Source organism: Amblyraja radiata, chromosome 9, assembly GCF_010909765.2.
Source record: "Amblyraja radiata isolate CabotCenter1 chromosome 9, sAmbRad1.1.pri, whole genome shotgun sequence".
NCBI classification, from domain to species: Eukaryota; Metazoa; Chordata; class Chondrichthyes; order Rajiformes; family Rajidae; genus Amblyraja; species Amblyraja radiata.
Window position 1 is genome coordinate 39,842,979 of NC_045964.1, and position 24,024 is coordinate 39,867,002.

At 44.2% G+C, this 24,024-nt stretch overlaps 2 long non-coding RNA genes across 3 annotated transcripts in view; one reads left to right on the forward strand and one right to left on the reverse strand.

Annotated features, from left to right (window-relative positions):
• The first annotated feature begins 15,902 nt into the window (after positions 1–15,902).
• The window catches only part of LOC116977004, a 104,239-nt gene continuing 96,117 nt past the window's right edge, over positions 15,903–24,024 (forward strand). For both annotated transcript variants that reach the window (XR_004413095.1, XR_004413096.1), the window contains exons 1-2: positions 15,903–15,950; positions 19,969–20,069. This is a non-coding gene — a long non-coding RNA (uncharacterized LOC116977004). The remainder of the gene's footprint in view (positions 15,951–19,968; positions 20,070–24,024) is intronic.
• On the reverse strand, positions 18,343–20,666 carry LOC116977003. Its single transcript, XR_004413094.1, has 3 exons — positions 20,633–20,666; positions 20,528–20,531; positions 18,343–18,358 (listed from the first exon to the last, which is right to left on the reverse strand). It is a non-coding gene; the product is annotated as an uncharacterized LOC116977003 (long non-coding RNA).

Consider the following 24,024-nt stretch of genomic DNA (forward strand, 5'->3'; position numbering starts at 1 on the left):
TCCTCTCTCTCTCTGTCTCGTGCGCTTCGATCTGCAGACATACTCTACAAGGGGAACAAGTCTTGCATACCAAATGAGAGCAAACACAGAAGGTCTGCCAAGGTTGTGCTTTCACGTTTCAGGCAAACACAAACCTTTCTGAGACTGCTGCTTCAGAGATGGGAGCAGAAAGAATATTTCCTTCATCCTTTCTTCGTAAAAGATAAAAAATGGTCAAAATCACACCCAAGGTGAATGCTACGGGATTAAAACAATGGAAGGAAAACCATCAGTTTACGGAATCATTAGATGATACAACACAAATGCCAGTCGTTTACCCTATTACTCAGAATTTAATTATGCTTGTAAACAGACAGGCAGAGGACAACTTTACATTGTAAGTAAGTAAGTAAGTAAGTAAACTTTATTTATATAGCGCATTTTAAGACAATTTGCATTGACCCCAAAGCGCTTCACATAATTTAAATAATAATAAGTTCCATAGAAAAAGGTTTAAAAAAAAAAAAAATGAATAAAAATGGACACAACATATTAAAGAGTTCAACACAAACATCCCCCCACAGCAGAATCAAAACATTTCCACTGCGGGGGAAAGGCACCAGAAAGTTAAGGCCTCTTCCTCTGTGAAACATCCCGAGGTCAGGGCCCATCTGTGGCCGTGCAGCCAGTCCGATGATTTTCAGGGCCCTCTTGCCGTAAAGATGAAACATCGGCGTCGAGTGAAACATTCCTCAGCGGCTTGGAAAAGTCTGGAGCGGCTGTCCCCTCCCCGGAGACCGGAGACCGCGGCACTCGTAGTCCTCCAGCCGCACCGGCTGGAGCTCCGACCCCGGCGAACTCGATCTCTGGCTCTGCGGCGCTCCAAATCCAAATCCAGCGCCGCCCGCGGCCGAACGCCCGCAGCCACAGCTCCGCGATGTTGGAAGTCGGCGACCAAAGCGCTCCGGAGCTTACCGCACGGCGACCCGGTAGGCATCGCCCGCTCCTTGTTGGTATCCCAGCGCTGCGCCACCGCCGCCGAAGCTGTAGTCCCAGCCGGTCCCGACAGGAAAACGCCGCTCCCCTTTCGGTGGTAGGCCGCGAGGACGGGGCGAAGAAACAGCACGGAGGGATGCTGCCTCTCCGACCAGGTATGGGACTAAGAATAAAGTTTCCCCCTTCCCCACCCCCACCCCCCACATAGAAGACCTCCACTAACATAAAATAAAATAAAGAAAGGTGTAGAGGTGTAGAGGCGCACTGCGGGCAGGCTGCCATACACAGACGGCGCCCACTCCCGCACATTGTGCCAGCGATCATGTATTTCTGAGGCCGAGACTTCATTATTATCTACACATGGACCCTGTATTTAGTGCCTGTCTGCCTGCCTGTGGAATGGAGGATGCTTCAGTCATTTCCAAGACCATTGGAGCATTGGGCATCTCAGGTTTTAAGTGAGATGAATATGTAATGGGCATGCCCTACTAAGCGATTTTTCAGCGGACTGCCGGCGACTGTCAGAGTGGAACACACACAAACACATCGCAAAGGCAGGGGCCAGGGCAAGCGGGGGAGCGCTGTCTGAAATTAACACGGTGCAAAGCCAAGGTGAAAATCATGGGCGGAAATCCCGGAGGGGACATGTCCCCTCCATGTTTTGAGAGGTGGGGGACAATCCCCCCCATGTTTTGTAATCCGGATTTTGAGATTTGGTGAAAAAAAAACGATTAAAATTCTCCATTTTCCGCGAGACAGTGGAGGTGGGACTGATGATCGAGAGGACCGATTGAACGAGAGTGACGTCGGTCATGTAGGCATTGGGGGGGAGGGACATGATAATTCAGCGCAATGATTGGAGAAGGGAGGTGTCGGTCAGAGGCTGAAGTAGGGGGGTGGGACTGAGGATAGGGTGCGGTGATTGGAGGAGAGAGACATCCTGTTGGAGCAAATATCATAGAGTGGAGTTTGAATTGGCCCGTTCGCAGGGCCTTTCATTGCCCGGCGCGGTGTGTCTTATAAACGGCGATGGGATCTTCCATCACCCACCGGTCAAATTGCTGCATCGATGCGATCGAGGCTCCCGATTTTGAAGCCCCCGCCGGGGGATGGAAGATCCCATGGCCGGTTTTAAGCAGCGCTGGGCGATGAAACCCCACGGACGGGCCAATTCAAATCCCACAATTCGGGGCTGACAAAGCTGCTGTTGCTGGATTTCGGAGTCGGTCACCAAACAGGTCAGCTCCCGATGTTACCGTCCACATGGCCCATGGCCGAAGCCTCACGTGTGTGTGCGCATGCGGCCTCCAAGAAATGGTGTCCCCCCCCCAAGTTTTGATAAGGATTTCTTATCAGGGGAGAAGGGGGGGGAGAAGGGGGGGGGGGGGCGAAGGGGGGGGGGAGAAAGGGGGGGGGGGGGGGAGGAGGGGGGGGAGGGAGGAGGGAGGGGGGGGGAAGAAGGGGGGGGGAAAGAAGGGGGGGAGAAGGGGGGGGAGAAAGGGGGGGGGGAGAAGGGCGGGGGGGAAAGAAGGGGGGGGGGAGAAGGGGGGGGGAGAGAGAAGGGGGGGGGGAAGGGGGGGAGGAAGGGGGGGGGAGAAGGGGGGGGGGGGGGGGGAGGAAAGGGGGGAGGGAGAAGGGGGGGGGGAAAGGGGGGGGGAGGAAAGGGGGGGGGGAGAAAGGGGGGGGAGAGAAAGGGGGGGGGGGAGAAAGGCGGGGGGGCGCGCGGGGGGGGGCGAGGAAGGGGGGGGGGGGAGGGAGGGGGGGGGGGAGGGGGGGGGGGAAGGGGGGGGAGAAGGGGGGGGGAGAAGGGGGGGGAGAGAAGGGGGGGGGAAGAAGGGGGGGGGGAAGAAGGGGGGGGGGAGAGAAGGGGGGGGGAAGGGGGGGAGAAGGGGGGGGGGAGAAGGGGGGGGGAGAAGGGGGGGGGAGGAGGGGGGGGGGGGGGGGGGAGAAGGGGGGGGAGAGGGGGGGGAGAAGGGGGGGGAGAAGGGGGGGGGAGAAGGGGGGGGGGAGGAGGGGGGGGGGGAGAAGGGGGGGGGAGAAGGGGGGGGAGAAGGGGGGGGAGAAGGGGGGGGGAGAAGGGGGGGGAGAAGGGGGGGGGAGAAGGGGGGGGGAGAAGGGGGGGGGGAGAAGGGGGGAGGGAGAAGGGGGGGGGAGAAGGGGGGGGGAGAAGGGGGGGAGAAGGGGGGAGGAAGGGGGCGGGAGGAAGGGGGGGGGAGAAGGGGGGGGAGAAGGGGGGGGAGAAGGGGGGGGAGAAGGGGGGGGGAGAAGGGGGGGGGGAGAAGGGGGGGGGGAGAAGGGGGGGGGGGAGAAGGGGGGGGGGGAGAAGGGGGGGGGGGGGAGAAGGGGGGGGGGGGAAGGACAGAGAAGGGGGGGGGAGAAGGGGAGAGAAGGGGGGGGGAGAAGGGGGGGGGGGGGGGGGGGAGGGACGGAGAAGGGGGGGGGGAGAAGGGGGGGGGGAGAAGGGGGGGGGCCGTGTCTAATTCCTAGAATGCGGGAACTCATCGCGACCATCAGGAGGATGAGCCATCTTGGTGAACGGCTGCTAGCCAGCAGCCGTCCGTTTTAAATCCGTTTTTTTAAATAGTTTTTAGTGAGTCCTGTTTTTTGTTTGTTGGGGATATGGACTTTTTAATGTGGGGGGTAGGTGTAAACTTAATTTCTAGGTCCCTACCTGGTCGGTGAGGCAGCTTCTTCTCCGGGCTGCCCGTCGATCCGTCCTCGTGGCCTACCTGTGGGCTTGGAGCGCCGTTTCCTGGCGGGAACCGCCCAGCACCTCGGCCTCGGCGGCGGCACAGCATTGGAGCGCTGGAGCGGAGCGGGCGATCCCTTGCCTGGGTCGCCGCGCTGGAGCGACGCGCTGGAGCTCTGGCGAGCTGGACCGCCGAGAGCAACAACTCCGGGCTGCGGGTCTGCGGAGCGGAGAGGCGGCGCCGACTTTGTCATCGGGAGCCTGGGAGCTCCAAACCGGCGCGGCCTTGTCGGCTTCGGCAGCCGCGGGCTCCAACCAGGAAGCGGCCGTTCCAGGTGGCCCAGCCGCCGAAAGGACTCTCCCGACGCCGGGGCAAGACCACCCGGTGAGAACGGCCAGGGACATCGGGCCTCCGTAGAGGCAATTGCGGTGGCCTCAATAGGCCTGACTTTGGGGTGAACATGGGGTGCGGACTGGATATTGTGTCTTCCCCCACAGTGCTACCCACTGTGTGGGGATGATTTTTTTGTCTATTTGTAGTCCTGTAGGTCTGTGTCCAAGATGGCTGCCGTGAAGAGAGAGTGGACGCTGACGCGCTTTGGCTGCCGCTGCTCCCTCTTCACACTGTGTTTTTGATTTTCTGTTTTTGGATTGAATCCTGTTTTTAATTTGTGTCTCTGTGATGTCTTTATTGTTATATTCCGATTATATGTTATTCCGATATACTATGTAAGGTGTCCTTGAGATGTTTGAAAGGCGCCCATTAAATAAAATTTATTATTATTATCAAGGAGACTCACTAGAGACCACCAGCGAACAAGTGGCGGCCATGTGGTGATCATGTGGTGAGCGCAGATTTTCCTGCACTCGCCTAAAATGTTGCCTAAGTGGGACAGGCCGATAAAGGTAACCAGCGGCTCTTATTCATAGCGGCAGAGCTGTTCCCCTACAGCGCCAGAGACCTGGGACTGATCTTGACTATGAGTACTGTCTGTACAGAGTTTGTATGTTCTCCCTGTGACTTACATGGGTTTTCTCCAGGAGCTCCGATTTCCTTCCACACTGCAAAGATGTACCAAAGATGTACCACATTCCAAAGAATTAACCAAAGGTTAATTGGCTTGGTATAATTGTAAAATTGTCCCTCGCGTGTGTGGGTTAGTATTAGTGTGCGTGGATTGCTGGTCGGCGCGGACTCATTGGCCTCTTATTGTGTTATACTATTGGCCTCTTATTGGAGGCCTCTAAATTATTCTATGTACTATGTTCAATTATCAGTCTGGCAAAACCCTTAACACTTGGAAAGAGAGTCTATTAATCCAACCATGCAACCACAAGGTCAGACTGAGAATGCAGCTAGGTTGTTATTTTTAGCATGACAAGTTAGCAAAAACGAACAGATAATTTTTTTGCAATGCTATAAGAGGGATGGTATTAAGCAAATTGTGCAAAGAAAAATTGATCATAGAGAGATTCACCAGGATGCCGCCTGAAATGGAGGGCCAGGAAGGGGAGATTGAATAGAGACACAGGGAACTGCAGATGCTGGAATTTTGAACAAAACACAAAGTGCTGGAGGAACTGAATGGTTCAGGCACATCTGTGGAGGGAATTGCCAGATGACATTTGGATCACCTGTCCATTCCCTCCAAGTTTAAAATGTGAATAACTTATCAAATATACCATCAATCTGAATGAAACTTGATACAACACACCACAGGACAATGGCGAGTAAGGTGAGCCAAAATTGTAGTGCAATCGTGTACCGTTTTGGCATAATTTCAGGACATCACAGACACACAGATAGACATAAAAACAAACATGATGAGAGTTTCAGTAATATAGTAGGTCAATTGGGGCCTGTTGAGTCCCTGTCACACGGGAGGCCCGGTACCCAAACACAATTACCTTGCTATCTCTCCTCCTACCCCTATCCTCCTCCATTATCCCTCATTCCACAGAACTCTTCAGTGTTTTTGAAAACTGAGTTTTTTTTAATGCAATGAGATCCCATTGTGATGTTATTGTGGGGTGAACACTGCTGATGGGCAGTTTATGTAAATGAGATTCCATTATGATGTCATATGCTGCTAACAGACAGTGCAGATGGAAGTGATTTTTGTTAAAGTGATTTTGTAAACTTGTAAAATATAGAATCAATCTGAACGAAACTTGCCACAGCACACCACAGGACAATGGTGAGTAAGGTAGGCCATTATAGTACTATTGTGTACTGTTTTGGTATAGTTTCAGGATCACATGGACATGGCAAGTGTCAAGAGTGTTTTATTGTCATACTAGGCCAAGTGGAACGCGTTGGGTCCCTGTCACATGGGAGGGCTGGTCCCCAAACACAATATTCCACCACTCACCCAGAGCCCCCAACTGCGCAGGGGCGGCTGACGGGTTCCCATTGTAACGCGGCAACCCTCCCCATGGAAGAGATTTTTGTCAAGTGTTTTTTGTAAAGTTTAAAATGTGCATAACCTGTAAAATATACCATCAATCTGAACGAAACAATACACCACATCACAGGACAATGGTGAGTAAGGTGGGCCAAAATTGTAGCGCAATCGTGTACCGTTTTGGCGTAATTTCAGGATCACACTCCTCACGGATAGACATTGAAACAAACAAGATTAGAGTTTTAGTAATATATAGATAACATCCAGGAGCGGAAAGGACGGCAAAAGGTTGTGACCACTGCCCAGTCCATCACCGGCTCTGACCTTCCCACATCAAAGGGATTTATCGAAGTCGCTGCCTCAAAAAGGCAGTCAACATCATCAGAGACCCACACCATCCTGGCCACACACTAATTTCACCATTGCCATCGGGAAGAAGGTACAGGAGCCTGAAAACTGTAATGTCCAGGTTCAGGAACAGCTTCTTCCCTTCAAGTCAAGTCAGGCTATTAGACACGACAACAAATAAGCTCTGAACTACAATAGACTATTATTATTATTGCCCAAAATGTATTTGTTTATTGAGTATGTGTGTATATACACACTAAACTTTTTTTCCCCTTCCGTTATGTACTATGTTTCTATGTACTATGTACTCTATCTAGGACATATGACAATAAAACACTCTTCATTCTTGACTCTCTTGACTCTTGATTAAATGTACCAGATTGAACAATGAAATTCGTGGAGGCAGATACTAATATGGTATTGGTATTGTTTTTATTATTGTCACATGTTCTGAGCTACAGAGAAAAGCTTTGTTTATGTGCTACCCAATCAAATCAGATACTACTATACATGAATACAATCAAGCCACTGGGCTGTATGGAGGCGCAGTGGTAGATTTGTTGCCTTACTGCCTTACTTACTGATTATTAATAACCACTTTCTGCTATTTGCACTTTATCAGTTTATTTATTCATGTGTGTATATATTTATATCATGGTATATGGACACATTTATCTGTTTTGTAGTAAATGCCTACTATTTTCTGTGTGCTTAAGCAAAGCAAGAATTTCATTGTCCTATACAGGGACACATGACAATAAACTCACTTGAACTCACTTGACTTGAACTACAGCGCCAGAGAACCGGGCTCAATCATGACTAAGGGGTGCTGTTTGAATGGAGTTTGTTCATTCTCCCTGTGACCTACATGGGTTTTCTCCAGGAGCTCTGGTTTTCTCCAACATTCCAAAGACGTATAGGTTTGTAGGTTAATTGGCTTCTGTTAATTGTAAATTGTCCCGAGTGTGTAGGGTAGTGCTAGTGTATGGGGTTATCGCAGGTAGCCGCGGACTTGGTGGGCCGAAAGTCTAAAGTCTAAAGTCTATTGAATTACAGTTAAAGCAAAAAGAAAAATACAAGACTATAGAATATAGTTTTTCATATGAAATGGGAAATCTGTTATCATTTCAACTATTAAAATTAAAATTTAAACTGAATAACAACCAATATTTTAAATATTTACAGATATGTGATTTTATGAAGAAATATATACAAAGATTTCAAAGTATAATTTTAGATCCACTGGAAGAAGCAATGAATATTAAGGCGGACTCACAAAAAGTAATATCATACCTATATAATAGTATTTTAAATAGAGAATTACCATCAACAGAGGCAATTAGAGAAGACTGGGAAAAAGAACTAACGATAAAAATTTCGAAAGAAACATGGGAAAAGTATTTGATATATATACATAAATGTTCGATTAAGCTAGACACAATTTAATTCAATTAAAATACTACATAGATTATATTATTCCAAAACTAGACTGAATAAATTCTACCCAAATATTTCTCCCACCTGCGATAAATGTCTTTCTCAAAATGCCAATATTAAACATTCTTTTGTTTCGTGCACAAAACGTTATAAATTTTGGTGTGATATTTTTGATATATTTACAAATCTATTTAAGATAAAAATGGAACCTAATACTGAAAAGATTGTATTTGGAGTAATGGGAGACGGGAACAAATTAAACATATCCCAAAATTCATTCTATAATTATGGGTTAATAACAGCAAAAAAACTCATATTTAAATTTTGGAAAAATGCTACTATACCAACGCTTAAAATGTGGATTAGTAATATGTTGGACACAGCACACCTGGAAGAAATGAGACTCCTCCTAATAGATAAACAAGACCAATTCTTAACGAGTTGGTCTCCATTTATTGATTTCTTGGATTCATGTGGTGCAACAGTATCGTAAAAATAAAGGTTTCAGGTATGGGTGAAAGATGTTCAATAATATAAAAACTCATCTCCTTGTGGCGATTTGATAATCTCCCTCCTGCTTTCTTTTCTTGCTTATTTATTTTCCTCACTATTACTTTTTCCTCCTTTTTATTCATACACACTAGACTTTCCTCTATTCTTTACTATCTCTTTCTTTCTTATTTCTCTCTTTAAAAAAATTAAAAAATGAAGTTGTACAGAGAATGCATTATGTTAACATAATTTTGGGAACCTGTAAAAAGGTACCACTGTATTGTACTTACTTCTAATAAAATTTTAAAAGTAAATAAATAAATGATAATTTTAAAAAAAGAACATCGTTTTTTCAGCATTCACAGAAAATGTCCAATGTCCAGAACCAGGTAGGCTGGAAGATCGAGACTATACCTGACTATGGAAAGACTATTCAGTAGTCTGATAAAAGAGCTGTTCCTGAGTCTGGTGCTATGCACTTTCAAGCTTCTGGATAGGAAACAAATTGAGGGATATTGTATCAACACGCATAACTCAAAGGAATAGCTGAAGAAAGGAAAATAAATTGTTAGAATATATCGAAAATATTGTCAGGCTTAGGAGAAACTTAATGATCAGAATTATTGTTTTACACTGCACAATATGCATTTTGAAGTTTCAGTATAAAATATTTTTATTGATCATGGCTCATTGCTAACAGTCATAACAGCTCCTTTCAATCTTTTCACTGCAATATCTCTCAATCACGGCAGTCATTCTCATTTGTAGCTAATCTGTTTTCCTCAGGGTGTCATTCCTCAGATCTTGTGAAAACCTCTCACAAATCAAGCCGGTCGGAAATTAGATTAACATAGTCAGTACACTTACACCTTTGCAACCAAAGCAAATTTGTATGACGCTAATTGGAGACAAAATCTTCAACAAAATACAAAGTGCTGGAGGTACTCAGCTGCGGGTCAGTCAGTATTTGTGGAGGGGAATGGACTGACAACATTTCGGGTTGGGACCATTCATCAGGCTGATTGTAGCAGAAGGGGAGAGAAAATGGGAAAAGAGAGTTGGGAGTGGGACAAAGTCTGGGAAGTAATAGGTGGATACAAGTGAAGGGGCAGGGGGGAGGTTCATTGTCAAATGGGTGGAGTAAATTACAGAGGACATAGGTTTAAGGTAAGTGGGGAAAGGTTTAATAGGAAACTGAAGGGCAACGTTTTTACACAAATGGTGGTAGGTATATGGAAGGAGCTGCCAGAGGAGGTAGTTGAGGCACATCTGATCACAATTAAAAAAAACATTTGGACAGGTGAATAGATAACATAGGCTTGGAGGGATATGGGCTAAATGCAGGCAGGTGGGACTAGTGTAGATGGGGCATGTTGGTCGGCATGTGCAGGTTTGACTGAAAGGTCTGTTTCCACACTGTATGGCACTATGACACTATTAATGTTGGATGAAACCAGAGTACATGGAGAAAATCCATGCATTCACAGGGACAACATCTCTGGAGAAAAGAATTAGATGACATTTCGGGTCTGAAGAAGGGTCTCGACCCGAAGTGTCACCTATTCTTTTTCTCCAGACATGCTGTCTGACCCGCTGAGTTACTCCAGCTTTTTGTATCTATCTCCAGCCAAGTGATAGGTGGATACAGGTGAGCGAAGTTGTGTTGATTGGCAAGGGGGTCGATAAGAGCTAAAGCAGACAAAAGGGTAACACAAGAGGATTAAAGGAGACAAGAAGACAAAAAAGTGTCAATTAAAGAGAGAAGAGGAGAGGAGTGAAAGTGTGTAATTTAAAGCCAGTGAGAGGAATTTAGGTGGAAGGTGATGTGGGAGGAAGGTGGTTAGGAAAGTGGGAGAAATAGTTGTGCCTTAGGTTTTGGAAGCTAAGGGTTGGCTACAGGAAAGAGAGATGGGAGAGGTGGGGGAGATTGGTGGGGGAAGAAGAAAATAAAATGGGGAAGTGTAATTTAAAATAAGAGAATTGAATGTTCACACTGTTCGGTTGTAAGCTACCTTAGTGGAATATGAGGTGTTGTTTCTCCAATTTGCGTGCAGCCTCACTCTGGCCGCACAGTGTAAGAGGGATTCACATTCTTTATATACTGTATGCAGGGTTCATTCATTATAATTCCGTTTATTTGAATAGGATAGAGAAAATAAGGAATTTCATGATAATGTTTGACAATTAGGTTTGAATTGAATTAAATTAGAATTTAAGCTGATCTGCCTTCAGAGGTTTACATTTAAAATCTACTGCACTATTTGACAAATAATAGTCTCCCATTGTTCTGGTTAATACTTATCCCTCTTTCAAGATCATTAAAACTATTATCTTCTGACTATTTGGTAGACAGTGCTGTGAGCAAACTAACAGCTGGGTTTCCCAATGTTACAATGGTGATTGCACTTCAGAAATACTTCATTGGCTGAGAAGCATTTCAGGAATCCTGAGGTCATGACTTTGACAGCTAGATGTTTAATACCCTTGTACCCATTATGTTGTCCATTTATTTTAAATAGGTAAATATCGTCTCTAAATTGGTTTATCATACAAGAGAGTTAAGTGTCTTTTCATTAATACCACCAAAACGATTGCAAGGCTAATGTAGCTTAATTAGTACTTCAAACAAAGCAGTCCTGAATGTATCAGCATGATTTTTGCATTTGCGGCATGATAAATTGTTTGATAATAAAGGAATCTAGGAAATGGAGTTAAAGCTCGTATGTGGTGTTGAAGTAAAAGATGGTTAAATATAAAAGTCAAGAAGTCATATTGCAGCTTTATAGGACTTTGGTTAGGCTGCTTTTGGAGTATTGAATGTTCTGGTCACCCCAATCCTGGGAGGATATGGAGGCTTTGGAGAGATTGCTGAAGAGTTTTTCCAGAAAGCTACGTAGATTGGTGGGGACTATCCATTAGAAGAGTTGGACAAACTTGGATTCTTTTCTCTGGAGCATCGCAGGCTGAAGGGAGAACTGATGGAAGTATATAAAATCATATTAGGCATTGATAGGGTATATAGTCAGGGCCTCTTTCCCAAGATGGAAATGTCAAAGACTAGAGGGCACAGGTTTAAGATGACAGGGGCAAACTTTAAATGTGAAGTGTAGGACATGTTTTTTATACTGAGTGGTGGGTGCCAGGAAAGTTCTCTGGGATCATGGTGGAGGCAGATGCGATAGTGGTATTAAGAGGCTTTTAGACAGGCACATTGATATGCAGGGAATGAAAGAATGTGGATCACATATGGACTGAGGAGATTAGTTTGAACTGGCATTATGCTCGGCATGGACATTGTGGGTTAAAGGGCCTGTTACAGTGCCGTACTATTTTATGTTCTGTGTTCCATCATTCTTAATTCTGTTGGATGGAAGAGCAAGAACAAGGAGCAGAAAAGCCTACTCCATTATTTAAATGTTATGTTCTTATGATCGCTTCCTGAGTTAACATATTAAGTGCTCAGTTGTAGGTAGACAAAAATGCTGGAGAAATTCAGAGGGCGAGGCAGCATCTATGTAGCGAAGGAATAGGTGACGTTTCGGTTCAAGACCCTTCGCTCCATAGATGCTGCCTCACCCACTGAGTTTCTCTGATTTTTGTCTACCTTCAATTTTTCCTGCATCTGCAGTTCCTTCTTAAACAAGAGATCAGTTGTGATGATTTATGATGTGATATTTTGCTATTGAGGCAAAAGAAAGCAAGGCCACGAAAAATAGAAACAGGATCATTCAATTCTTCAATTCTGATCATCCAGTCAAAAAGATCAGGGCTGAAGCAAACAAAATGGTGGAAAGACTCATCCAGTCAAAGACCATCTGTGGGAAGAGAAGTAGAGTTGATGTTTCCATCAAAGTGTCTCCATTAGGAATGGAGAGTGAGAGGCAGGAAGAGGCAGAGTCACACTTGCGGGACTGCAAAAGTACTCTATCGATTAGCATTCAGTTACTCTAGTAAAGGAGGTTGCATGTTTTGTTTAGTTTAGTTAAGTTTAGTTTAGTTTAGAGATACAGCATGGAAACAGACCCTTCGGCCCACCAAATCAGCACCAACCAGCAACCCCCCTATATTAGCACTATCCTGCACACTAGGGACAATTTACAATCTTTACTAAAGATTGCACGTTCTTAACCTACAAACCTGTAGTTCTTTGGAGTGGTTTAAAGATACAGGCCCACCCAGTCCACACTGGTTCTGTGTTATCCTGTTTCTGATCCATTTTCTGCACACTAGGGGCAATTTACAGAGGTCAATTAACCTAAATGCCCACGTGCCTTGGGGATGTGTGTGGAAACTGGAGCACCCGGGGGAAACCCACAAGGTCACAGGGAGAAAGTGCAAACTCCACAGAAGAAGCAGCCGAGATCAGGGTTGAACCCGGGTCTCTGGCACAGCGAGGCAGCAGCTCTACCAGATGCACATGTGGACCTCCCCTAAGAACCAAACGTAGTACACTAGATAGGCAGAAGTTCAATTGATTTGCTGGTTCAGAATCCCTGGTTTGTGGGTAGCAAAGAGCCAAGTGAACGGAAATTGCTGTTGCATGGGACATTGCCATAAAAATGAGAGTGCTTGGCAGAGTTAGGAGAGTAATCCAGGGAATCACATCCTTTTACATTACAATGCTGAAAGCAGAGGGAATAATGTATCTAATGATGGAATCCTGATTAATGTATTAGAAATGATGGAGAATGATCCATTGAATATGAAAACCGATGGGGTGGAGTATGAGAGTAAGAGGAACCCTATTCCTCTCCTAGCTAGGAGGAGAAGGAGTGAGAGTAATGCGTGGGTCATGGGAGAGTGAGTCCAGTCAACCGTGGCAGAGTTGAGAAAGAGGAAGATGTCTTAACGACACTAATATAGAAAGCCCCATCATTGGAACAGAAATGGCAAAGACAGAGGATAGAATGGACAAGAGTCCTTACAAGAATTGGCGGAGTGAAGTGTAACCAAAAGTGCAAAGGGAGTTGGCTTGATTGATTGATTGATTGATTGATTGATTGATTGATTGATTGATTGATTGATTGATTGATTGATTGATTGATTGATTGATTGATTGATTGAAAGATGCATCATTGACACAGTCCCTTTGGCCCACCGGGTCGACAACAACCATCAACCGTTTATACTAGTTCTACAGTATGTTCAACCACTTTCTCATCTACTCCCGACACACTAGGGGCAATTTACAGAGGCCAATTAATCTACAAACCAGTGCATCTTGTTGTGATGTGGGAGGAAACCGCAGCACCCAGAGGAAACTCATGCAGTCACAGGGGGAATGTGCAATCCCCAGACAGACAGCTACCAGCTCAGATTGAACTAGGGCCTGTGGCGCTGTGAGACAGTAGCTCTACCAGCTGTGCCACTGTGCCACGGTGTTGTAAGATGCAGAGAGAATGTGGGTGGTGCATGATTTCCCTTCCCAGTGTTGCTGACTCACCTGCTAAGAGCCTCCAGCATTTCTGTTTTTGATTTACATTTCTATCATGTAAAGTTATTTTGCCTCAAAGCCCATGATTGATATTATTTTGGCCTCAACCCAGTTCTCTATAACTCTGGACTCCCCATGCAGCCCCCAAAATACCAAAACATTTGTAAGTGTATATTCAATCATTCAGCCTCACACCTCTCTGGGATACAGGGTTCCAAGATCCGCAGCCATCTGAAGAAAGAAATTATTTCTCATCTCCGTCAAAAGTGTGAAAGATTTATGTTGAAACCATGCCTCCCCATCTTAGCTTCCCCAAGAAAATAATTTTCTTCTTAACACTACTCTTGTCATGTCTTCTCATCATTTTATATATTTCAACAAGATCTCTTATAATAAGATCTCTGTTTAATGACCTCTGATGAGTATCCACTCTGTTTGCTCAACCTTTCCTTCTAAGACAACCCCTGGGCTGTGGAGGCCAAGTCAGTGGATTATTTTAAGGCAGATATAGATAGATACTTGATTAGTACAGGTGTCAGAGGTTATGGGGAGAAGGCAGGAGAATGGGGTTAGGAGGGAGAGATAGATCAGCCATGATTGAATATCAGAACTTGATGGGACAAATGGGCTAAATCTACTATTCCTTATGACTTGATGACCCCTCAGCACAGAATCAGCAAAACTTCTAGTACAAATACTTCCTCAAATAGAGAAACAAACACTGTAAGCATAAAACCCAGAAAATATTGGAAGCACAACAGGTTCTGCAGTATTCTTTGATCATCCAGTTCCCCACATAAAGTGATGAACACTGTCCGATCCATCAAGGGTACTGACTTCCCCACTATCACCCCCACCCTCTTCTTCTCTCACTCCCCCCTTTGTCTCTGTCCCCTTGTGCCACACTTGGACACACCAATTTAGAGAAATTCCCCCTCCCCCTCCCATTCCATCTACATTCCTTCCTTCAAAATGCGCAACTCTTCAATCCTTTTGTCTCACACCTTCTGCCTTTTCATCTCTGGCCTTTGTCCAGCCTCTTCAAAATCGCCATCACCTGTATCCACCTATTACTTCGTAAGCTCAGTCCTGCTCCTCCTCTCTTCCAGTTTGCTCCTCCCCCACACCCCCCCACCTCATAATCATTCTAAGCATGGGTCCCGAGCTGAAACGTCACCAATCGAGTTTCCCCAGACATGCTGCCCGACCCGCCGAGTTACTCCAGCACTTTGTGGCTTTTTATGAAAACCAGCATCTGCGTTTCCTTGTTTCAATTTCTTCAGAGAAAGTCCAATGTCTGAATTGAAGAGGTGAATTGAAGGTAATTGAAGTCACTGAGGCACCCCATTAGTTACAGATTGCCGTTCTGAAAACAAGCTAATACTTTCAGTCTGATTAGTAAGCTCATCCCCTGCCACTCCTGTGTTATAACCTTTTATCTGACACTCCACTGAATGACTTCTGGAAATCCATGTTTACTGGTTTCCCCCTTTTGAATATCCTCAAGTAATTTTGTAAATGCCTTACTGTTTCCTTCATAATGAAATGTGGCTACGTGCAAGATAAAGCAGAATTATAGAATTAAGGAACTGCAGATGCTGGTTTACCAAAACAAAGACAGAAAGTGCTGGAGTAACTCAGCGGGCTAGGTAGCATCAGGCTAGGCCAGGCAGCAGAATTAAGATGTTGTCACCATACAATGCAGAATACTCAGAGAAATGGCAGAATATTTTATTCACTAAAGTAACTTGTTTGACAATGTGCAGAATAATATATTCTTAAAGCCCCTGTCCCACTTAGGAAACCTGAACAGAAACCTCTGGAGACCTTGCGCCCCACCCAAGGTTTCCGTGAGGTTCATGGAGGTTCCGTCACTCTCCATGAGTCACCAGAGGTTTTGGTCACTTGCCTGGAAAGCCTCGACCGAAGCGTGAGCTGCATCAACTGATCAAAGATCTTTGCTACCGACCACACACACACACACACACACACACACACACACACACACACACACACACACACACACACACACACACACACACACACACACACACACACACACACACACACACACATACACACACACACATCGCGAAGGTGGGGACCAGGGACAGCGGAGGAGCGCTGTCTGCGCGATGAAGAGGAAGGTAAACGGCTGCCACAGAGCACGGTAAGTCATTTAGAGAGCGCGGGAGGGAGGGAGAGAAGGGGAATGAAGGGGAGAGAAAGACAGAGAAAGGGAGAGAGAAGGGGAAGAAAAGGGGAGAGAGAAGGGGTAAGAAGGGGAGAGAGAAGGGGAGAGAAGGGGGGAGAAGGGGGGAAAATGGAGGGGGTGGGGGGGGAGAAGGAGTGGAGACAGTTTTAAGAAGTTTAATAGAGTTAGCGGGCATTTTACCTTCTGGCGGATCTTCTAGGTCCTGAAAACCAAAGATCCTACAGGATCTTTGCTGAAAACTCCAATGAGCCAATCAAAATGGCCGGTCAGCGAAGGAGATTGCCTTTGACTGCCTGTAAATAAATAGCAACCTCACTCCACTGGCTTCGACCAAACGGAAACCTATTTGTAGTCGAGGCCGGTTTTGTTTTTTTTTAAATAATCGCAGGAACATCGAAGAAGCCTCGACTACGCAGAAACCACTTTCCACCATTAGGGAGAGTGACCGGAACATCCGGGAACCTAACGGAAACCTTGGGTGAGGCGCAAGGTCTCCAGAGGATTCCGTTCAGGTTTCCTAAGTGGGACTGGGGCATTAGGATTAGATTTTTTTTTAATGTTAAAGGCTCACTGGGTTTTATTGACATTATGGAACATGACTGCCTCATGCCTTTCCCCATGATCAAAAGCAGAGGTCAGCTCAGATAAGTCACTCAGAAACAGTTAAAGTAGAGCCTGATAAATTGATGTCAAACTTTAGACCAGAGGTGATAATTAACCAACAAACATTCTGAGCAATCAAAGACTCTTCATCAGATGAATGATCTCCAGCCTGAGTCATTAACTCAGTTTCGCTTTCCACAGACACTGCCGAACCTGCTGAGTGTTTCCAGCATTTATCAGTATCTGCAATTTTTTGTTCTCTTCCATTATTGAGATGTGTTGGGCAATGTGATGTAGCTGCTAATCAAAACTGGCCAGAAATTAGTCCAACTACACCACGGTTAAAATTATAGATGTTGGTTTAGAAAAAAAAGGAACAAAGTGCTGGAGGATCTCAGCGGTTCAGTAAGCATCTCTGGAGAATATAGATACGCAAAGTTTTGGGTTGAGACCCTTCTTCAGTTTAAAGAAGGAATTTGTTATGCAGCTCTTGTGTTTGGACAGCATGCCTGGAGTTAATGGTACAAAGCTACCACCTCATGCAACCATTGATCATAGCATCAGATTTTGGAACTTTAAATCTTTGTTCAATTTTTCTTTAAGTTTGGCAATGTGTTATGGATGTCTGTTTCTTCTATAGTTTTCCAAGAGTTCCATTGCCCTTGACTTTATATGCAATCTGGATAAAGCTTTTATAGCTGACTTTCTTTGAAGTTTTCAATCAAATAATATCTGTGGACCAGACTGCTAATATCGCCGCAGTCTTAAAAATCTATACATTCAGGCAAACATCTGAATAACTTCTTTAATAATAATACATTTTATTTATGGGCGCCTTTCAAGAGTCTCAAAGAAACTGCATGCTTGTTAATGCACCTTGATGAGATCTATTTATCTGTTTTTATGGACTGCCTCATTCGTCATACTTAATTTATGAAGTTCAAGCTTGTTACTTTTCATTTGGCTGTGAATTTCACAAGATCAAAAACTTTGAGAGCAAAAGTTGTCGGCATTATTCTTTGAAAATATTTCTCAATATTTTCTTTTGAAGAATTAACTTTGTTGTGCTTGTTGATCTATTTTGAATAGCTTATGTTTCAATTTAAAAATTCTTCTTTTCTTGTCATTCCATGACTACACCTTTCCTTTTCTCTGTAATCGCTTGCAAAACTAGGAATCTCCAGACCTTCAAAACTTTTGGATTACTTGCTCTTCCAGTTGTAGTCATTTAGTCATGACTCTACTATTGGGTAGTTTAGTCTCCAGCTGCTGAGGCTTGGAATTTGCCTCTGGCTTTTCCTCTTAAATTGTCCTTTAACAAACACTTCTCTAACAAAGTCAGTCGTCAATCCTAACATATGCTCAGAGACACAAGAGACTGTAGATGTTGGAAACAGGAACAAAAAGTAAAATGAACTCTGGAAGAACTCAATAGCATGTGCGGAGTCAAAAGGACTGGTCAGCAATTCTGTAAACAGCATATTGACGGGTTGCATCAGCATCACAGCTTGGTTCAACAACTCGTACACCCAGGAATGAAGTTGATTGCAAATAGTGGTGAACACTGCCAAGTTCATCATGGGTACTGACCTCCCCACAAATCAAAGGGATCTACAGGAATAGCTGCCTCGAAAAGGCATCCAGTATCATCAGAGCTCCACACCATGCTGGCTGCACACTCGTTTCACTCCTGCCATCGGGAAGAATGTATAGGAGCTTGAAAACTGTAACATCCAGGTTCAGGAGCAGCTTCTTCCTAACTACCATCAGAGTATTAAAACTACAACCTCAAAAAAAGCTGTGAACTACATAGACTTGGGGCATTGCTTTTCTCTTTGCACTGCTATTGTTTGGTCATTTTATACATTTTTGTCGTTTATTATGATGTTGACAGAGTACTATGTTTAACTATTTGTTGTGCCGCTGCACAAGTAAGAATTTCATTATTCTGTTTTAGGACATGACAATAAAACACTCTTGACTTGAGTTTTTGATACAAAATAATGCCGTCCCTTTGGTTTACTTTACTTTTTGCTAACATGTTCTCGTGTGGATCATATGTAAAATGTTGTTCAACAACTGTCCTTGAAATCTTAACAATGTCAAAAACACTACCATGTATGGGCTGGCTATTCTTGGTAGGTAAAGTTAAACTCGTTTTAAAATCTCATTATTATAGGAGGTGCAGTAAAAAATAACTGCAAACGTTTATTTCAATTTATTCCCCTATGAAATACTTTGATTTGTCTTAAACTAGTGGACATGAAATGAGAAGGGAAAGATTAAAATGGATCTGATGGGCGACCTTTTCACACAGAAGGTGGTAAACATAACAAATGAGCTGCCAGAAGAAGTGGCAGAGACAGGTATGATTACAACAGTTAAAAAATACTTAGAGAGGTACATGGATAAGAAGATATTTGGAGGAATATAGCCAGGTGCAGGCAAGTGGGACTAACTCAATTAAGCAATTTGGTCGGCATGGATAAGTTGGTCTGAAGGATCTGTTTCCATGCTGTATAGCTCTGGGACTATGCTTTTGGTGCACATTCATTGGTGTAATGGACAGTCAGGAATTACAAGTCCATATTATTCAAGTCCTTAGTTAATTTTATTTTCCAAAAAAAATTATATTCATTCAGCAATTGTAAAAATACTTAAGAGTGAAAAATAATCCAAATTAAATTATCAGGGATATATTTACGTGTAATATCCCAGGAAGGTAAACACCTGAGAGTTAGCTTGCTGTGCTTGCAAAGTTAGCACAAATCTTGAATTTGTAAGCAGGCAATTAAACTGTGCGATCTTGCATGGAAAAACAAGACCATCCAAAGATAATACATTTAATCTACAATAGCAGGGACAGCTACAAGAGGCTTCAGAAGTATCATTTTGTTGATCAAAGCAGAGTGGCTCATGAATGTAGCTGATAGAGCCACTGCCTCACTATGTTAGGAACCGGACTCGAATGCCGTTGGTGTGGAATTTGAACATTTCTCACTATGACTGAATGGGTTTCTTCTCACAACACAAATACATAAGAATACACAAGTAACTGCAGATGCTGGTATCTTGAGACAAACACAAAGTGCTGGATGAACTCTGCAAATCAGGCAGCATATTTTGAGGGATAGACAGGCGGCATTTTGAGTGGGGACTGATAGGAGCAGGGATGAGAAAGCTGGAAAAGAGGTGGGTGTGGACCTTTCACACTTATTCCACCCATCTGTCATTCAAACCCCACCTCACCTGTATCCACCCATCATTTGCCAAATGTTGCCATGCCCCCAATTAACCAGCTTTCTCTCCCCCACTCCTGTCAGTCTGAAGAAGGCTCCTGACAGAAAACGTCTGTCCATTCCCTCCACAGATGCTGCCTAACCTGCTGAGTTCCTCCAGCACTTTTTGTTCTGCCAAAGACTTGCGAGATGGTTGGTTAAATGGCCATTGTAAATTATCTCTTTCATACAGGTGAGTAGTGGAATCTGGGAGAGGTAAGTGGATGGGAATATGGTGAGAAATTCTGATGAAAAGTTAGTGGGTAATGGGATGATCTGTGAGTTTATAGAGACTTGATGGGCTGAATGGCCAGCTTCCAAGTCACACAAAATAGCAAATAAAGATGACAGAAATTGTCTTGTCTAATACCTGCTGTATTAGTAGGGTAGGATTAGTCTTTCTTTGGTAGATTGAGGAGATTCAGCATGTCAACAAAAAGTTTCTAGAATTTCTACAGGTGTATGTTAGAGAGCATAGAGATTGGTTGCATCACGGCCTGGTTTGGCAGCTCAAATATCCATAATTGAAGGAGATTACAGAGAGTGGTAGACATTGCCTGGTCCATCACAGATACTGACCTCCCCACCATCGAATGGATCTACAGGAGGCGTTACTTCAAAAAGGCAAGCAATATCAGCAAAGACCCACACCACCCTGGCCACCACCATCCTCTCATTTTGTTATTACCATCAGGGAGAAAGCATATGTCTGAAAACCATGACCTCCAGGTTCAAACACAACTTTGTTCTAGCAACCATCAGGATCTTGAACAATGCACAACAATAACCCTGCCATATCTACAATGAACCTCTATGGACTTTGTCTTTGGTTGCACTACGGACTTTGGTTTTTGCACTATTGCGGTTATCTATTATTGTGGTTATTTTTTATAATATATAGATTGTAATATATTAGCTGTATGTCATTGCATTAATGGGCTTTAAGTGGCAGTAAATAAAGAATGTCATTGTCCTGTTGTTGGTACATATGAATATTCTTATCCTTCCCTCTCTCTCTCTCCCTCTCTCTCTTGGCTCTTGACAGCAATTCTTCCGGCTAATACCTGCTCTTTGCAACAAGAGAGTTGTATCAGCTTCATATGGAGAAAAATGTTAATATTCAGAGGAGATAAACTGTAACATCCATTGGCATGCACGATTGATTTATTGCCAATGTGGTCAGATTGGATCTAACCCCAGAAAACATTGCATGGCTAAATATTCATATGGCGGCAGGAGGGAGTCTCCACCTGCGGCTTTTAAAAGCTTCATCAGTTTATCGCAGTTTAGTTGTTGATTGATTTCCTCAAATTGTTGCTTCAACTGAAGAGAGTTTGGCACTGTTTAGACTAATTTAAAAGTGCTCAAATCCACAGGCAACACCATGCCACAGAGTGAAAGAGCTTTTACTGACCTTAAGGGTTGGTTAAGAAGCAGTGGCTCTCATACACGGGTACATTAGTAAACATTCCCCCTTGAGTGAGAATGAGCAGAGCTTAAGGAGGGCAATGGAAGATGTAGAAGGTGTGGGAGAAAAGCTCTCTCAGGAGAAAATAGCACCTCCACTCCCCTCAAATAACTTTACTGGAAAAACTCTGAGCTTAAGTGAGGACTGTGCACAGATTTCAGCCACAACTCTGATCTCAGAGTTCTCTCATCTCCAAAGAGACGCACATGATTTCTGGAGAGTTGCATCCTACCCCATGAGTCAGGGGACAGATAACCGGACTCCGATCTGTCTGCAAGCACCTCAAGTAAACAGGAAAGGGATCCACACTCTCAACGGAACACCTTTGTTCAGTCTGCCTTGACCTTACTAAACACTTTAACTCCTTTTCCCATTCCCACTCTCAGCTTTCTATCCTATCATTGTCAGAGTGAGGCCAAATCAATCAATATCAGTTTTATTCGTCACTTGCACATAAAGTCCAAGTGAAATGAATTTGCCAGCAGCGGTACAATGAAAAAAGAACACACAAAAACACAATAAAGATTTAACACATACATCCACCACAGCATTCATCACTGTGGTGGAAGGCACAACATTTGCCCAGTCCTCCTCCATTTTCCCTCCAAATGCAAATTGGAGGAACAGCACCTCATATTTCGTTTGGGCAGCTTACAACCCAACAGTTGATTTTGATTTATCTAACTTCAAGTAACACTTGCATCCCCTTTTTCTCCATCCTCCCCCATGTTAGTAATTGTACTTGTTTCACAGTTGTTCTGTTGAGTTTCACTGTCCTTGTAATTCATTATCACCTGTTCCACAGCCAACAATGGACCATTGTGGGCTCCACTTTTCCTTGATCATCATTGCTTTTTGCATATATTTCATTCATTTGTGCTAATTACCTTCTATATCTTTTGTTTTCCTTTCCCCTGACTCTCTGTTTGAAGAAGGGTCTCAACTTTAAATGTGACCTATTCCTTTACTCCAGAGATGCTGCCTGACCAGCTTTTTGTGTCTATCCACACTCTCAATTTCCAACTAACATGTGTCTTCAAAGTTCACCATTGGACTCAGGGTTCAACTTCTCTTTCCCCTCCCTCCTATCTCCTTCCACCGATATCACTTTCGCCGGCTTTACAGTTCTCTCCTCTTCTCTTCCTATCTGACATCCTTCTGTCTCCTTTCCATCTGTAGCCTTTGTCACTTACATCTGCACATCAAACCCTCCTCACCTGCATTTTCCTATCATTTGTTGGACCTGGCAAGTAATAAGGTGGATACCGGTGAGCGGGAGCTTCATTGGCAGGTGGCTGGACAAAGGCCGGTGATGAGAAAATAAACGTGTGTGACATAAAAAGGATAAAAGGGTGAAATGTGAAGCTGGAGAAAGGGATGAAAGTGGAAGGGGATGGGATGAAGTGGAAAGGGGGACGGATTGAGGGAGACATGGGTGCACATCCTTGTGGGGCATAAGCAAGAGTACCCACATATCACTTGGCAGGTTTTGTCCTGCACTCGCCTCTCTTCCATCTTTCTCTCCTATAACCACTGGTCTGAAGAAGGGTCCTGACCTGAAATGTAACCTATTCATGTTCTCCAGAGATGCTGCCTGTCTCATTGCATTACTCCAGCCCTTTGTGCCTTTTTTGGTAAATCGGCATCTGCAGTTCCTTCTTTCTCCACTGACAGCGAGTAACGCAAGCTAATTTGGCCCTGGTTCCTCATCAATCTGGGTCACCCCTGAGGTGAATAGCATTAGCATCGACTGAATGGAGAAATCAATATAATGAGCAGACAGCACAGAATGTTTTGGTTATGAGTATGGATTAACCACGCACCATAATTCCTCAGAATGTCTCAGAAGTATCTGATATTACCCTGGAGAATCTAGAAATGAGTCTATTTGCAGTTTGTAGGCGTAACAGAAATAAATTGTTTCAGTAATCAGAGAGCAGCCAGATTTGGGCAGCGATCTTAAGGACAACTGGCAGGCAAAAATCTGATGGTTAATGTAAATAGTTAATATATTTTGTGATCTTTGTTTCCCCAAGCACTCATTCGAGGAGACATTACGAGCACGTCTTCCATTCTCAGATTTAATCCAACTTGGTTTAATGACTGACATCAATGAGATGGAGTACCGAGACAAGCTTAAGGGATTTAAAACAAATATGTTCCCATGGTTGAATTGTATTTATCTGCGTGTACTTAGACACATAGGGCCTATTTCTCCCTGTCTGCTTAACTGCTGCATAGAAATACAATCAAGAGGTGTCAGATGAATCAGGAGGGAGTTAATAGGCATGTGACAAAGAATAGGTTACAGCAAAGTAAATGGAACTAATGGGAATGCTCTGAAATCATTGCTTCCAAGTCCAGAGCTCCCTGAAAGTGGCATCGCAAATAGATGGTAAAGAAGGTTTATGGTGTGTAGATACAAAGACCTGCAGATGCTGATTCAGACACAAAAGGACACAAAGCGCTGGAGTAACTTAGCAGGTCAGGCACATTGCTAGAAAACAGTATGGTATACTTGCCTTTATTGGTGATGCATTGAGTATAAGAGGCAGGAAATATGTGCAGATTTATAGGACTTTGGTTGTGCTGTATTTAAAGTATTGTGTGCAGTTCTGGTTGTCCTATTACAGGAAGGATATGGATGCTTTGACGAGAGGGTTGAAGAGGTTTACCAGAA